The sequence below is a fragment of the Lemur catta genome, chromosome 6 (assembly GCF_020740605.2).
Source record: "Lemur catta isolate mLemCat1 chromosome 6, mLemCat1.pri, whole genome shotgun sequence".
NCBI lineage: Eukaryota > Metazoa > Chordata > Mammalia > Primates > Lemuridae > Lemur > Lemur catta.
This window is the reverse complement of record NC_059133.1, coordinates 8541157-8553078: the sequence shown is the minus strand read 5'-3', so window position 1 is coordinate 8553078 and position 11922 is coordinate 8541157.

Below are 11922 nucleotides of genomic sequence, written 5' to 3'. Positions count from 1 at the left end.
ATTATTTGTAGCCATGGGGTCTCACTATATTGCCCCATCCAGTCTTGGACTCCTGGCCTTAAGCTATCCTCCTGCCTTGGCCTCCCAAGGTGCTGGGATTACAGGTGTGAGCCACTGTGCATGGCCTAGTGCCCTTTTAAGAAGTGAAATCCTTACAGTTGAAGCCAAAGTCCCCCACCTTACATGTGTACATGTATACACACACACCCCATCACATTCCCTATCCCGGTCCTTTCCGTAACTCCCATAGGTAACCAAGATTAGGAGCTTGGCCTCATTCCTACCGGACCATTTCCATGCTTTTACATACACATATGTGTACAGGACGTGGCCTTGAGTTGACACAACATTTACCCAGAGCCTACAGAGTACCAGCCATTGTGCTAAGCCCTGGGAGTTGGACATTGCACCAGGTAGACAGTCCCTATACAGAGTTGGATATATAGTGGGGGAGATGGACGTTAAATAAACATGCAAGCAAACTTATAAATTGTGCTAAGTGCTGGGGTGGTGTTGGAAAGAATGTCAGAAGGTGCAATTTGGACCACCCCTTTGAGCAGGTGAGCTAGCGCTCTTAGAGGAGCAGGGTTCCGGCAAGGCGGGGTGGGGGGCATACTGGTGAGTCCTGGGACGCGGAGGTCCCGGCTGGGGAAGAGCTTGGAGTGGCGGAGAGCAGGTGCAGTGGACGCATAGAGGGGAGAGGAGAACGAGGAGTCCGGGACAGGCAGTGGACACTGTGGATCCCACTGCGCAGGACCAGAAGGCCTCCGTAGGGGGCAGTTCGTTCTGAGTGATATGGGAAGCCACTCAAGGGTGGGTGACCACACTGGTGTGTGCTCTCAAAACACCACTCCGCTGGTGAGATGGCAGTCAGGAGGCCGCAAGGTCGCCGTCACAGTGGAAGAATGGAAGAAGTCAAGATGTATTGGAAGGAGCCGATCTGCAAAGCGAGAGAGAGGCTGGTGTGAGAACCACTCCCCACCAGCAGAGGGGTGGGAACTCCCGCCAGGTGGGACGGGCAACGGGCGGGGCCTCTGTAGGGCCGCCAATCACTGCTGGTCACGTCCACACCCCTGAGAGGGCGGGGCTATTCGAGGCCAATCGGATTGCTGCCAGCCGGGAGTGGGCGGAGGCGGGAGGAGCCTCGCGGCGCGGCGGGGTCGGAGGGGAAGCCGAGCGCGACAGGCGCTGGGGCGCCCGGGTGGAGGCAATGGACCCGGGTTCTCACCCCCTTCGCCTCTCAGGTAGACCGGAGGGCTGCCAGTCCCTGCAGTCGCAGGAGCCCGAGCGCCCTTGAAAGGCCGACCCTGGGGCTGCTGCCCGCCCACAAGGAGAGCAGGCCCCTGGGATACAGCGGGGGCCGGGCTTCGACCGGTCCCAGTCTGGTCAGGCCACCCACCCTGCTTAATCCCCGGCCCTCACACGTGACAGCCCCTCACCTGCCGCCCCCTGCCCCACCCTCCACCCGGGCCTTCCAGATGAAATGGAATTGGGATCCGTCAGACAGCAGGACACGTGTGCGGAGTTACTGATACTACTTAATGGTCACACCGGCCTCCATTTGCACTTCTTTTCCTCGTCATCATTATTCAGGGATTCGCTCCACTCCTTACAGTTACTGAAGCACTGTCACATAAATTACCTGCCAAAGGGCTCCCCTCTGCCCCTTGTGGGGCGATTCAAAAGGATGAGTCTCAGGTGCAAAAGATAGCTCCCCAGAAGGGTTAAGGAGGACAACTTGGGAAGTTTGGAGCCACGGAGGAGCATGTCAGCCTGTCACAGGGACCAGTCGTGCACACTGTAATGTGGTTTTTAAAAACTGATAGTGGGATCTTCATTCATTGGTTGTGAGGGAAGTCATTAAACCCTGAAAGGGTTTTAACCAAGTCAGGACAATTTGGGGAAATATGTAAACCTTCCAAAGAAATATTAGTTTTCAGAATCTCGGCTGCTGAGTAATCTGCAGGGCCCAGGGCTAAGTGAAAATGCAAGGCCTCTTGTTCAAATGGCAGTTTTCAAAAAAAAGTGCAGTTAAAGGGACACATAGGCCAGGTATGGTGGCTCACACCTGTAATCCCAGCACTTTGGGACACTGATGTGGGAGGATCACTTGAGACCAGGAGTTGGAGACCAGCCTGAGCAACATAGCAACATCCTGTCTCTATTTAAAAAAAAATTTTTTAATTACATATAAAGCGTTTTACTTTTTTAACATTTATTTTATTATTTATTTTTATTTATTTAGAGACAGGGTCTTGCTCTGTCACCCAGGCTGGAGTGCAGTGGCACCATCATAGCTTACTGCAGCCTCCAACTCCTGAGCTCAAGTGATCCACCTGCCTCAGCTTCCTGAGTAGCTGGAACTACAGGCACCTGCCACCGCCCCTGGCTAATTTTTCTATTGTTTGTAGAGACGGCATCTTGCTCAGGCTGGTCTCGAACTCCTGAGCTGAAGCAATCCTCCCGCCTCGGCCTCCCAGAGTGCTAGGATTACAGGTGTGAGCCACAGCGCCTGGCCCCACCTAATTTTTTAAAAAAAATTTTGTAGAGGGCCTGGCGCGGTGGCTCACACCTGTAATCCTAGCACTCTGGGAGGCCAAGGCGGGAGGATTGCTTCAGCTCAGGAGTTCGAGACCAGCCTGAGCAAGAGCAAGAACCTGTCTCTACTATAAATAGAAACAAATTGGCCAAACAACTAAAAATAGAAAAAATTAGCTGGGCACAGTGGCGTGTGCCTGTAGTCCCAGCTACTCAGCAGGCTGAGGTAGGAGGATTGCTTGAGCCCAGGAGTTTGAGGTTGCTGTGAGCTAGGCTGACGCCACAGCACTCTAGCCTAGGCAAGAGAGTGAGATTCTGTCTCAAAAAAAAAAAAAATATATTTGTAGAGATGTGGTCTTGCTACACTGCCTAGGCTGGTCTCAAACTCCTGGCCTCAAGCGATCCCTGCTGTCGTGGTCTCCCAAAGTGCTGGGATTACAGGTGTGAACAATTCAGCCACTTTCACATTCAGCCATTTCTATATCATTTTAGTAATTTGTTTATGTATTTGATTTCTATATCTTCAATTACAAGGAAAAATTAACTTTTAAATTGCCTTTGTCATTAATAATGAAGTTTCACATGAAAATAGAATTATTTCTGTGCACTTTACATTTAATTTCTATTTCTAAACCTGTGGATATTTGCAATATTGCAGCAGTTTTCAAAACAAGAGGTTCTAAACTCTTTGAAGAATCCTAACAACCCCTTGACATGCTTTATTGCAATGTCTGTGTGCATGTTTTCATATCATAATAATTTATGGACAAAGTTTACTGCCTGAGTACTGGCAGTACCTGTCCCAGCTCTTAGGGGGACTATATTTGTGCAGATGCTACACGGATGAGCTCTTCCAAGTGGAGTCTTTTCCCTCTCCATGTCCTCGGTGATGCCATGGCACCGTGCTGCTGCCATCAGTTTCTTCTGCTACTGTTGCCAATCTGGGCACAGATCCCGGCCCCTGCTGTCCCCTTTGCAGGCCCATAGTGTTCCAGACTGCCCAGCCATGTGGGTGCACACAGGGTGGCCAGGCCAATTGCTAGGTAACCATGCTGCCCAATGCTTGCCATCCTTGCTGGCCTGAGCCAGCTCGCAGCCACCTGGTGTATCTTCTCTGCTTGTGCACATACTTCATTATCTCACTGGACTTCTCTTACAAAACCCAAGTTCAAAAATAAAATTATAGAGAATTTCAAGACAATGAAGGCAGGGCATTAAACCAAGTGCTGGGCCTATTCTGAGAGTGGGCTCTGTGGGACTGCACGGTCACCCACCCATGAGTGCAGCCCCCCACTCAGAACACCAATCGCAGCCCCTCTCCACTTCCCCTTTGTTCTATTCTGAATCTTTTCTTCTCCTTTGAGTCTCCTTGTCAATTAGGTGGATGCACTTGACTGTGGGCCAGAGCTATGCTGAGCACTTTGTAAAACACCGTCTAGTTCACTTCTTTGATCACCTGTGACGGGGCACAGAGAAGCTCCCATTTTACAGGTGAGGAGCTGGGCCAGAGACGAGAAGTGGCACAGCAGGGCACCCTGGGGCAGGGTCTGACTTGAACTGTAGTGTGTCCAGCTTTAAAACCCATGCGCTTAGCCACTTTGCAGCCTTTTGTTAAACTATTTTTATACATTTTCGGTAATTCACACATCCTTAAAGCCTATTTTTTATGTGAAAAGTCCCCCAGCTGTGCAAGTTTCCGAATGTGCAAAGGTTTCGGCTTTGGTTACCCATCTGTTCTCCTTTGTGCTCACCCAGCACTGGGGTCTTCCCAAACCCTGTCCCAATTATGTGACCTAGAAATGCTACTTCAAATGTTTGAAAGATCTCAGACAAAACTGAACGAGCTCTTTTCCTCAAGGATTTTTTTTTTAAGAGACAGAGTCTCTGTCACCCAAGCTGGAATGCAGTGGTGTGGTCATAGCTCACTGCAGCCCTGAACTCCTGGGCTCAAGCGATCCTCCTACAACAGCCTCCCCAGTAACTGGGACTACAGGTGTGCACCACCACACCTGCCTTCCTCAAACCTTTCCAAAGTCTGCAGGATTTTCAAAAGTTGCATCCACTGGGATTGGCATGGGCTGAGCCCTCAGTGTCAACATGGTGGACTCCCAGGCCCATCCTTGGACCTCCTCCATCCACACTTGCTTGCTTGGTAGCTGATCTAGTCTCACGGCTTTAAATATGCTGTGTACACCCCAGCTTGGGCCAGTCGTATATCCAACTGCCTTTACTGTGAGACATCTGGCCGAAATTTCCCATTTAACAAGGCCCCAAGCGTCTGCTTCTCCCACCTTTGTCCTGCCACTCTCCCTCTTGCTCCAGCCACACTGGCTTCCTTGCTGTTTCTAGAACACACCTAGCACATTCCTGCCTCAGGGCCTTTGCACTTGTTACAGCCCCTGCCTGGAATGTTCTCCCTGTTCCCTCCTTGCCCAGGTCTCTTGCAGAGACCTGAGACCTTTGCAAGGGACCATCTCTGGTTGTGGTTTTAAAAAAATGCAGCCCCACCCCACTTTATGTTCCTCCCTAGCACTTGTCACTGCCTGACCTATATTTACTTGTTGATTTCTTTATTGTCTGTCTCTCGTCACAGAATATGTAAGTCTTATGATGGCAGGGATTTTGTCACTGCTCTATCACAAATGCAAAAGCACCTGGCATATGGTAAATTCTTAACTGAGGATTGTTGAATTAATGAATGAACCTTCCCACCAAACCTCCTCCTTTCCCTGTGTTCACCATCTCAGGAAAAGGCACCGTCATCCCCCGGGGGCATTCTCCTAGGGTATTATCCTAGATTTGTCCCTCTCTTCAAAAATCCAAGCATCTACCACATCTTGTTGACTCAACTTCCTAAGTATTTTCCAAACCATCCGCTTCCTGCCATCCCTTTTGCTCCTGCCTGGGTTCTCCCTTTCCACAGCAGATGCCTGGGATACACACGATAATATGCTGCATTCTGCACATTTTGAACGTCTCAGTGTCCCCTCCCCCTCCCCTACCCCAGGCCCAGACCTGGCCCTGCTCTAGTGCCCCGTCTCAGCAGATCCTCCCCCATCGACCCTGGCCTGAGTCCAGAGCCTGGGAGTGATCCTCAGCTCCCCTCTCTTCCACTTCCAATCTGCTGCCAGAGTCTTTCTACTTGACCTATTTGGATATTTTTGAAAATTGTTCATTTCCTTCCATTCTCATGGCCACCAGCCCCTCTTACCTGGGTTATTTCAACACCCTCCTAAGACTGGTCTCCCTGCCTCCATCTGGCCCAGGGTGATCTTTCTAAAACACATGATCACATGACTCCCCCACTTAATGAATCCCTACCCTTGCAAGATAAAGCCAGTTCCTGCTGGTACACCAGTGTCCCTCCCTAGCTTGTTGTCCCCAGCTCCTGCCACACTCAACTTCTGCCATTGCCCAGCCCCCCATGCGCTGGTCATGCTGTTCCCTTGGCCTGGGATGCCCTTTCTACCTTCTCTGCCTGCTCATTCCTCTCCCCTCCTAGACCCAGCTGGAAGGCCACCTCCCCCATGAAGTCTCCCCTGAGTCCCCCAGAAGAATTAGTTGCCCCCCTACCCCCAAGCCTGTTCTCCTGGCTCCACCCAGTTTATCCCAGCCCTGCTGAGCAAGGACACCTTAGCTACGACAATAATGGCCCAAAAGCAGTTTGGGGACCTAACAGGGAGGCCTTTGAAAGCACCTTCTGTGTATCTGGAACTGTTGCCAGCAACCCAAAGTCAAACGGTAGAAGCATATGGCACGAGGAGGGGGAAACAGGTCTGGGGAAGGGAAGAGAAACCCACATATTTGAAGCATGTCCTATGTTCCTGTGCTAAAGGCTTTGAATGTGTTACCTTATTAAATCCTCAAAACATCCCTGGGAGGTAGGGATTTTAAAAATAATGACACTGGTGTATAAGATTTACAAAACCAGTAAAGGTAGCATTTCAAAACAGTGAGGGAAAGAAGAGATTATTCAATAAATGAATTTAATACAGGATTGGCTATGTATTTTGGAAACTATCAAGTTGGATTCTTTACACTGTATGAAAATACCACCTGCAGTAAAGATTATCACTGAAGATCACTGAATGAATATTAATACGAATTTGGGGCAGGGGAGGCCTTTCTCAGCATAACACAGAAGGCATAGACCATAAAGGAAAATACCAAGAGGAGACTGAGGTGGGAGGATCCCTTGAATCCAAGAGTTCAAGTCCAGCCTGAGTAACACAGTAAGACTCCATCTCTGAAAAAAATTTTTTAATGTTTAATGTGTTCATAAAATAAAGTGGAAATAAAAGTAAAAACTGGGGAAAATATTTCCAACATGTTAGCAGACAGAAATATAGACTCATCATGGAAACAGACAGCTCCCATAGGAAGAAATATAAGTGGGCCAATATATGTATCCAAAAAAGTTCAATTTCCCTGGTAACCAGAGAAATGTGAATTAAATTGAATTGAGGAACCACTTTATTTATTTTATTTTATTTTTTTGAGGCAGAGTCTCACTCTGTTGCCCAGGCTAGAGTGCCGTGGCATCAGCCTAGCTCACAGTAACCTCAAACTCCTGGGCTCCAGCGATCCTCCTGCCTCAGCCTCCCAAGTAGCTGGGACTACAGGCATGTGCCACCATGCCTGGCTAAATTTTTCTATATATTTTTAGTTGTGCATATAATTTCTTTCTATTTTTAGTAGCGACAGGGTCTTGCTCTTGCTCAGGCTGGTCTGGAACTCCTGACCTCGAGCGATCCACCTGCCTCGGCCTCCCGGAGTGCTAGGATTACAGGCTGAGAATGCACCTTAAAGTCACCAAAGCTGGAAACTGCCATTTTGAAGTTTATAGGCAGCTTTTATATTCGAGGGCAGGAGAAGGAATTTGTTTTCAGAGAAGACACTCCCTTTGTTCTAGAAAAAGGCCACCTCGGTGGGCCCTTCTGGTCAGGCAGCTGTGGGGAAGGATTAGTTGAGCCCAGGAGTTTGAGGTTGCAGTGAGCTATGATGACGCCAGTGCACTCTAGCCCAGGTGACAGAACAAGACCCTGTCTCAAAAAAAAAAAAAGAAAGTCTAAATTATAATATTCAGTGTAAAAAAACAGGTTAAAAATAATATTTACAATGATATCCAATTTTTATAAAAGAAAGTATGGATTATACATATAAATTACATATATTACACATATACCAAAAATTTGGATATTTGCCAAATTGTTAAAGATAGTTACATGTAGGTGGTTGTGGATTAAGGGTGATTTAGTATTTTTCCCTGCTCTTCTCTTTTCATTTTCTGCATTAAACATATATAAATTTTATAAGACATAAAACCACGTTAAAAGTTTTAAATTTTTTAATCGCTTTTTGGGGTTTTCTTTAGGGATGGGCTCTCAAACTCTGCCTCAGCCTCCCAAAGTTCTGGGACTACAGGCGTTCACCACCATGCCTGGCTAAATTTTTTTGTTTCTATTTTTAGTTGGCCAGCTACTTTTTTCTATTTTCAGTAGAGATGGCGGGGGCGGGGGCGGGGTCTTGCTCTTAATCAGGCTGGTCTCCTGCCCTTAAGTGATCTTCCCACCTTGGCCTCCAGAGTGCTAGGATTACAGGTGTGAGCCACCACACCCTCCGAAATTCAATAGTTTTTAAATGCATGAATGACTCTTCATTGCAGAGCTGTTTATAATGGCTCCCAGCTGAAAGCAAGTTTACTAACTAACCACCTGAAAATGATGTTATAGCCGGTCAAAGGATTATGATGTGTCCATTAAAACCAGCCACAAGGCAAATGCTTGTGATCAAGAAAAAAACAGAGAAGGAAAGAGCCGGGTCTGAGCTGGTCCCTGCACTCTCATTTGGCAACCTGGCCAACACATCTACCTGGGTCCCCCACCAGAACAGAGAGGGCAAAATGGGAGGTGAGGATGAGGATGAAGGATGATGCATAAATATCTGTTTCTCCCTTCACAACAGTCTTCAGTGTCCTTACATCATCTTGTCACCCTGGTATCTGCAAACCTGACTTGCTGCAGTGGCTATTTGCGAGGGCAAACAAAGGATTGATCAGAATCTCCCGACTGTGTGGGGAGCTGGGGGAGGCGTGGGAGCGGGCAGCCTCACTGCAGACCTTATGACAAAGGAGGTTTCAACGCAATGCCCTTCTCAGTTCTCAAAAGGTGGCCCAAAGCACTGCGTGGCTGTTTATTCTGTCTGGTGTCTGGGGTCTGGAAAGGCCATGGTGCAGTTATCTGAGGTTCTGGGTCACGTGTGCATTTCACAGTACATCAGGGACTCTTGTCCATGCCAGGCGACACCGCCATCTGTGTGCATGTGATACAGTCTGAAGCTGGCTCAGGCTGTTTAAACGTTATCAAGGTCAGTAGTTGCAGCATCTTTGTTCCTCTGACAGAAGCATATCTTGAATTGATTGCAAACCCTGATGTGACACAGACGGTTGTCCAGGGGAAAACAGGATCCATTTTGCAGCTTGGGTTCCAGGCACACAGACCCGAGAGGAGATGGGGCCTGTGCACAGCAGACATCCTTTTATCCATCCTCCTGCCCCTGGGAGCTCAGCGCCCTGCAAACAGAAGGCACTGACGTAGTGCTTGTTCTCCCAAGCGCTGTGCTAAGCCTAGTGTTCCCTTCTTCCTCCCTGGAAAACCAGACACCCTGGAATTTTGGAGGGAGAGCCTGCCATAGTGCACTGTTTAGGAAGTTTGGTGTGGAAAGAGGGGTGAGGGAGGCCAGAAGCCACAGGTTTTTGTTCCAGCTCCCCTCTAAATTGCTTGGGGACCTTGTATGGCTGTGCCTCAGTTTCCTCATTTACCAATGTGTCCATTATTCTCTGTCTGACTCTTTAACCAATCTGATGTTGCAAATATTTGCTGAGCAGCTTCTTTGGAGCCTGTGTGGAAACCCAGAGCTGAATTGCCATAGATTCTGCTCTTGGGAAGTTCGCTGTGAATGATATGAATGGTTTTAAATGATGAAAAGTGACTAAGGGAGTCATTCTTGAGGTGAGAATCAAGAAAATCTCCTGAGAAGGGATTGTGTTAGATAGGAGCCTTAAAGACTGAGTGAAAGTTCACGGGGTAATCAAGTGTGGGAAAGCCTTCAGCCAGAGGGAACAACTTGTCCAAAGGTGGAGGCAGGAGGCTGTTCGGGAAACTGCAAGTAGTTACCTGGAGGCCGAGCTGTGAAGGGATGTGGTGGGTCTGCTTACCTCACAGGGGTGCCAGGGCAGGCACCCTGTTCAAGCCTTGACATCTATTTGTTGGGTGACTTGCTGAATTGGAATTTCCTGCTTTATAACAGAAGGATGACTAGGATACCTACCTCACAAGGTTAGAGTGAGAAATAAATAAGCGTATGGATGAAAAAGCATCCAGCAAGTGCCTGATATATAGCAGGTGCTCTACTTGTGTTTATTACCTTAAAAAAACTTAAATTGTAGTCTGAATGTAACAAACATCAGTGCCTCCCACAGCTTAGATCTTTCCACTATTCTCATGTAATCTTTGCAGCCATCTGCTAAGCAGCTTGTTATCCCCCCCCTTACAGGGAAGGACATTGAGGCTCAAGGAGGGGAACTGGCTTGTCCAAGGTCACAAAGGTGACAGGACATGCAGCTGGGCTTAGGAGGAGGTGGGTTGGTCTTCCAGTCTTCTTTCCAGTCTCTCAACGGACAAACCATCTGGCCCCTCCCAGCCCCTTCATGGCAGAGACTGCTCACAGCTTCCTGGTATCCATTTTCCAACCTTTCTTTAGCAACAAAACCCATTTATAGTTGGACACACTATAGCTCAATCTAAAGCCCACATTTCCAGACCTCCCTTGCAGCTAGATGTGGCCATGGGGCTAGGTTACAGCCAATGACATGTAAGCAAAAGTGTCACGTGGAACTTCTGGAGGTCTCCTTAAAAGGGAAGGGAGGTTGTTTGGAAATAATTGTTCATTTAATTTTTTAAAAGGTGGTGAGGGGGTGGGAAGAGAAGTATCATCTTCCTACCTTCCTCTTTCCAGCTGGCTGAACTTGGACAGAGTAGCTAGAGCCCAGGCAGTCATCTTGGGCCATGTGAAGCTATTTTGGTAGGGTAGCAAGATGGTGAGACTTAGACTGACTCCCCCATTCTCCTTTGAATCATCAGCTCTTCTCTATTAAGCTTTCCCTTCTTGAGGGTGCAGTGGCTTATGCCTGTAATCCTAGCAACTTGGGAGGCTAAGGTGGGAGGATTGCTTGAGCCCAGGAGTTCAAGACCAGCCTGGGCAACACAGTGAGACCCTGTCTCAAAAAAAAAAAAAAAAGAAAGAAAGAAAGCCTTCCTTCAGTATTGACAAAGGCTCAAGATTCTCCCAACCTAAAAGAAAAAACCCTCAATCCCATGTGCCCCTCTCTGTCTCTTAGAGCCCACCAACTGGGAAGGACCACTTTTTCTGGAGGTCTTCTTCTGTTCTGCCATTCCACAGTCCACCTTAATTGCCTGGGCCAATGGCCACCAGGCCTCTACGTCTAACGGACTTTCTTCAGCTATCTTCTAACTAGACCTCTGAAACCATCTCACACTTTGCCCATGCCCTCTTTAAACACTCCTCGCCTTGGGTTCTGTGCCGCCTCGTGCTCCAGCCACTCATTCTCTGTTGTCTTTGCAGTCTCAGCCTCTGCTCTGAGCTCCAGTCCCCTCTATCTAATGATGGACTCAATTTCTCTCCTTGCATGTCTCAAAAACACCTCAAACTCAACATGTCCAAACTGAACTCATTCATGGTCATTCCCATCTACCTCCGCCGAAACCTAGCTATTCTTGCCAATAAATCTGGGAGAATCTTTGACACATCTCTCCCCATCACCACTCACAACCAAGCCATGACCAAGCCTTGACAATTTCATCTCCTGAATGAAATCTACCTACTGTCATCATTCACCTCTTGCCTAGAACTATTACAACAGTCCCTTAATTGCTCTTCCTGTTTCCACTCCCATGCCTCTAAAAATGTTTTTGTTCACAGTAATCAAAAGGACCATTTTCCCAATGGGACCCTGTCAATGGCTTGCCTAGAAGTCAACATCTTCCCACTGTCCTCCAGATGAACCGCCAAACCGTAGTCCGGGGCCCACTTAGTCAGGGCCTGCTCCTACGCCCCTTTCATCTCTCCCTTTCTCCATGCCTGTTCCGGCGCCAGCGCCTTCTCTGACATGCATGCTTCTTGAACCCGCAGGCTCCCTTCCTTGGGCCTTCCACATTACTGTCCCCTCCACCTGGCCTGCTCTACCCTGTTGCCAGTGAAGGCAACACTCTCATGCTTCCATCCATAAACTTCTATTCCTAGCGTTTAGAACCACTTGGAATGCCCTATGTGTGTAAATGCTGTCCTCCCCAGTTAAAATGTTAG